Raw genomic sequence first — 6,000 nt, 5'->3', positions numbered from 1 at the left:
TAGATGGCAAGCAGTCCTATACATGTTAAATATGGCACAGTATATCCTAGAAACAATATATGTGTGCAGGACCGAACAGTTCTCTTGTTGCACAGGGAGAATTGGATTCAGAAGGTAAAAATAATCCTGGAAGAAAAACAAAAATGCAGTTTACATTCATTTCCCAATGTTTTTTTCTTTGGGTTTGGCTGCTTCTGTCCATCATTGATCAATTGAAACTGAATTAGGTCGCTTTGTCAAAGAAATCCACTTCCATCAGAATACATCTTCATACAGTATCATTGTTGACGTATATAATGATCTCCTGGTTCTGCTCATTTCACTTAGCATCAGTTCATGTAATACTCTCCAAGCTTCTCTGTTTTCATCTTGCTGGTCATTTCTTACAGAACAATAATATTCCATAACATTCATATACCACAATTTACCCAACCATTCTCCAATTGATGGGCATCCACTCAGTTTCCAGCTTCTAGCCACTACAAACAGGGCTGCCACAACCATTTTGGCACATACTGGTCCCTTTCCCTTCTTTAGTATCTCCTTGGGGTATAAGTCCAGTAGAAACACTGCTGGATCAAAGGGTATGCACATATACTGGCCAAATTGTGAAAGAAACTATCCCCCTACACACACACACACACACACACACACACACACACACACGGAAAGAAAATGAAAGAAAAAATTTAAAAGTATGCTTTGACCACAAGCTACAGATGTGGAGGTTTCAAGAGCTCTTGGTTGGTGAAAGAAGGCTCCATGTTGAAATTTTAAACCTTTCACTTTTGCTATATTCGATAAATATTGTAGCCACACTAAGTCAGTACATTGTCCTGTGAATGTGGATGCTTCTTTGATAGGGAAATTCCCAGGCTGGTATGGGAGTAGTGACATAGATCTCTATTCTGAATATTCTTTTGAGCTATATTTCACATTACCTCCTAGTTTAAATATTTAATCCAATTAGCACACATTTTTAAATGCTTAGTTCTGAGCTTCAATGGCTACATGGGGCAGCCTTAGAGTAGTAGGCTGTAAGACTCATGTACCTAAGGGAGCATTTGACAAGTGGCTTGGGTAAAGCACCACCTGGTGGAAAAGTCATGTATTATACTCTCATAGGACTGAAAATACCATGCAAATTCATCTCTTGGGTTTAATGAATACAGTATAATTGATTTGGACTGAATATCCTTACAAAGTGTCCCAAATGTCACAGAATCTTCCTAAAGTTGTTCCACTTACTTATTTTCGTCCTTTTATTAATTTTTTGCTTGTAATTATAGTAATTTCCAAATATTTTCCCTCCACCATTTTATATCTATCAAACCTTCCCTTATAACAAAGATTTTATTTTTAAAAATCATTTTAGTTTATCAAATATTTCCATTTTACATTTAATTTTTATGTTTAAATTCTAAAAAATTTTAAGTTCCAAATTTACTCCCCTCCTTCTATCCTGTTCCCTTTTTGAGAAGACAAACAATTTTATATTAATTATACATGTGAAGTTTCTAGTGCAGCAGTTCATTATCTGAACATTAATTTTTTTAAATTTTGATAATCATATTTCAATATAATTGGCTTCCTTTGCAATCCTATGTAATTTATTTTATACATAATAATTCCAATTTTATGGATAAATATCATTTTTACTGGTACCTTCTCTTTCTGAGAAGAAAAGAGTGGCCAAGTTTCTGGCCCCAAACTTCTGTTTCCCCTCCTGGCAGAAATTAGTCTCTCTTGCAGAAGGGTGGGGAGAGAAGTGGCTAAAAATGTTTATTCTACCACCTTTTGAGCCATGCAACAATACTCCTGTGAGAGGCAGTCTTCCTCCATATGCATTTAAAAATATTATTTTTGTTTAATTGTTTTCATATGTAACTGGGAAAAATAAAATATTAAATGAGATAAAAAAATAAAAAATATTATTTTTAGTAAAACTTCACTAAATTGCCAAAGGGGTACATTCCATCATCCCACAAAAAGATTAAGAACCACTGTTCTGATCTATTTCCTTATTGCAAATACTGCCTAGTTTTTGTTTAAGATATATACTTTAAAAAAAATCATACTATAATGGCTTTTCTGTGCCTACTCTTTTTAGTTAATTTTTTTTTATTTTAGCATAAATAAGTAGTCTTCTTAATCAGAACCCTTTTGGGGGGGGGGTTGTAGTGATATAAACATGTGGGTTTAATTATTTTAAATTGCTTAATTGCACCAATTGTTTTCTTAATGTGAAACCATCCTTCTAGTTCTGTTAAATTCCAAAGTTGTTTTAGTGAGTAATGTTTTGGCTATTTAGCTGTAGTTTTTTTGTGTGAGAATTTTACAAAACTGAATCAGTTCTTCAGTTGGCTTCTATATATTTCTATCTGCATATTTCACAAACTTTTCAAATTCTACATATCAAAAATAAGACCTATTATCTTTGCCCTTAAACCCACTCTTCTTCAAACTTCTCTATTTCTGTCCAAGGCACCACCATTCTCCTAATCTGTCTTTTCCCTCCTCCTCCCATAAAAAACAAAACATATCTAGACAAGCAGAACAATTAATCACATCCAATAAACAAACAAATTAAATTTGGGTTTTTTTTTTGTTTTTGTTTTTTAAATTTATTTTTTTAAATAGCCTTTTATTTACAGGTTATATGCATGGGTAACTTTACAGCATTAACAATTGCCAAACCTCTTGTTCCAATTTTTCACCTCTTACCCCCCACCCCCTCCCCCAGATGGCAGGATGACCAGTAGAAAACAAATTAAATTTGAATCTATCATTTCTATTTAGAGGAGGATAGCAAGTTTTACCTTGAGTACTCTGGAATTATGGTTGGTCGTTTTGATCAGAGTTCTTACATCTTTCAAAGCAGATTATCTTTACAGTGTTGGTATTATTATATCAATATATTATATAATGTTGTTCTTCTGGTTCTGCTCACTTCACTTTGCAAGAGTATGCAAGTCTTCCCCGGTTTCTCAGTAGTGGGATAAAGTAGGGAACTACAGGCAATGCAAAAACACTAAAAAAATCAATACATTATTTATTTATTTTTGGGGGGGCTAAAGCAATTGGGGTTAAGTGACTTACCCAGGGTCACACAGCTAGAAAGAGTTAAGTGTCTGAGATCAGATTTGAACTTAGGTCCTCTGGACTTCAGAGCTGGTGCTCTATCCACTGCGCCACCTAGCTGTCCTGATACATTTAATTTTTAAGATTTTTTTTTTTTAATTATGATCTCAATCTATTTCCCTGAAGAAGGGGTAGTATCTTCATCAGCATCTGCATATATCCTTCATGATCTCCATTAGGTGGTATCTGACTCCCTTCCATAATGAAGGATACCTTTCATGACACTTGGCCCGTACTTGCTTTGGAGCTCTTGCCCCAGATGTAAAAATTCCTAATTATGGCTCTAGTCAAAAGGCTTTGATTTCTTCATCAGTAAAATGAAAGGATTGGACAGGATGGTGTCTAAGATCCCTTCCAGCTCTAATGTTATGTGATTATGTGACTAACTGAATGGAGAAGGAGAAAAGCATATTCTAATTACTTCTGAATTCTTAACTGCAGATGTACTCCTTCCCAGAATATTCAGAAACCTTCCTCCCTAAATTATAATGTGCTGTAACTTGTTTCCTACTCTAGAGTATAAATATAGGGGCATATGTCTCCTCCTGGACTGTTTTAAATCTCCATTCACAAAATCTTCACTTAAAGATGGGAGGAAACTAACTCTCTTCTGCCTGAAAGTTGATAAGTTTTTAATTTTTGACTGATTTGACACCAATTTTCTTTCAATAATGGAAGCTGCCTTTCTAAGATTTAGTACCATCTTTTTGCAATCATCCCAATCTAAGGGACATTGTCCCCCCTGGACGCATAAGGTTTGTATTGGATGTAATCTTCTGTGGGTTCAATTCTCTATAGTCTCCCCTTTAACAAGAAAGGCATAAACTATTGTCAGAATGAATTTCCTCTCCTCCCCAAAGAAAGTTGTCTTAAATGATTAGCACTGATTGGGCAGACCTTGTGATTTTGTTCAGTCTTCATCTCCTGTAGAGACAATCCCAGGCTCGCTAGAAAATTGGTTTCTTCATTCTCCAAAGCACTCCCCAGATGTCACTTAATTATTTTTCTCACCTTCAGAGAGAATAGGTCTTCATTCTTAATCTAAGGCTGCCAAAAGTATTCTGCAGTGATGTCAAACACATGTCTGCTTCTAGCCTATTTCAATATAAGGTAGAGTAATAACAGAGAACTGAGAAATTCTCCCACAGTTAGTCAAATTATGTAGAGTCTGCCAGGGAGCAGGTAAGTAGTAGATAGAGCATTGGACTTGGAGTAAGGAAGACTCATGTTCATGTGTTCAAATCTAGCCTCAGACACTGACTAGTTGGATGACTTTGGCAAGTCACTTAACACTATTTGTTTCCATTTCCTTATCTAGAAAATGAAGTAGGAAAAGGTGAACCACTCCAGTATCTTTGCCAAGAAAATGCACATGGAGTCATGGAGAGTCTGTTAGAAGAGTTAGACACAACAACAAAAACTCAGCTAGTGACAATCTTCCATTAGATTCTTGATCTTCCTGGTTGAAGATTCCAGCCATCATCAGTTAGTTGGGGCTCTTCACCTTTTTAAGCTCAAAGTCAGAATGTGGAAAGTCATGAGGGAAGAAGAGCAAGAAGACCAGTTTGGCTAAACTGTGGGGTATTGGAAGGGCAGTAATGTGGGAAAAGTGCATTAGGAGCACATTGTGAAGGTTTATCATAATCTTCTTTCTTTCTTTCTGAGGTCATATAAATATGATTCTAAAGTTTAAAAAATAAGTTATAATCTACTGGTCATCCTGCCATTTAGGGGAGGGGGTGGGGGGGGGTGGGGTAAGAGGTGAAAAATTGGAACAAGAGGTTTGGCAATTGTTAATGCTGTAAAGTTACCCATGTATATATATCCTGTAAATTAAAGGCTATTAAATAAAAAAAAAAAAAAAATAAAAAAAAAAATAAAAAAAAAATAAAAAATAAGTTATATCTTTAAATTTCCAAAATATTTTTTCTTACAACAACCTCATGAAATAGTTTAAGAATTTAGCTGATTTTGTAGCTGATGAAACTGAGTGTCAGAGGTTGGTTTTTCAGTTTCAGTATTAGAAATTCATCTAGGTCTCTTGACTCCGAGTTTTGAGCTTCTTCCATTCCTTCTTGCAGATAAAGCAAGAAAAAAAAATAGAGCTCTGATTCTAAAGTAAGGAACACCTGAGTTTAGCTCTGAACTCAGAAATATACTAGCTGTGTCACACTGAGCAAGTTATCAAATCTGTGTCTGCCTCAGTTTCTTTATCTGAAAACGGTGATGATAATAGCACCTACTTCTTTGGGTTGTTGTGGGGATCAAATGAGACAATAATCGTTAGTCTGATCTAACAATACCATTGCTGAGTCTACATTCCAAAGAGAGCAAAGAAAAGGGAAAAAGACCTATTTGCATAAAAGTATTTAGAGCAGTTCTTTTTGTGGCGGCAAAGAATCGAAAATGGAGGGGATGCTCAGCAAATGCAGAATGGCTGAAGAAGTTGTGCTATATTATTGTGATGGAATACTACTGTGCTAGTCTAGCGGTTTAGCAAAACCATATAACACATCAACTTGGGCAGATAGTGTATGTCATGTTCCATCCCAGTAAATCCCACCTTTTGCAAAGAGGTGAATTTTCTCATCTTTTTTCTAAAGACCAACTTGGTCATTATAATTACAGTGTTCAATTTCCCTTTCTTGATCTTTCTATTTACATTGTAGTCATTGTGCGTATTGTTTTCTCACTCTAAGCACTTCCTACCAGTCATCTAACTCTTCCCAGGCTTCTCTGAATCCTTCCTGTTTATTGTTTTCTTGGGATGCAATAATATTCTATTACGAGTGAGTTTGTGTTAGAAGTCATTTGGCCATTTCCCAAAGACGGACACAGTCTTTGTTTCTAGTTCTTTGT

This window comes from Sarcophilus harrisii, chromosome 6 (assembly GCF_902635505.1).
Source record: "Sarcophilus harrisii chromosome 6, mSarHar1.11, whole genome shotgun sequence".
Taxonomy (NCBI): Eukaryota; Metazoa; Chordata; class Mammalia; order Dasyuromorphia; family Dasyuridae; genus Sarcophilus; species Sarcophilus harrisii.
Note: the sequence above shows the minus strand (reverse complement) of the source record.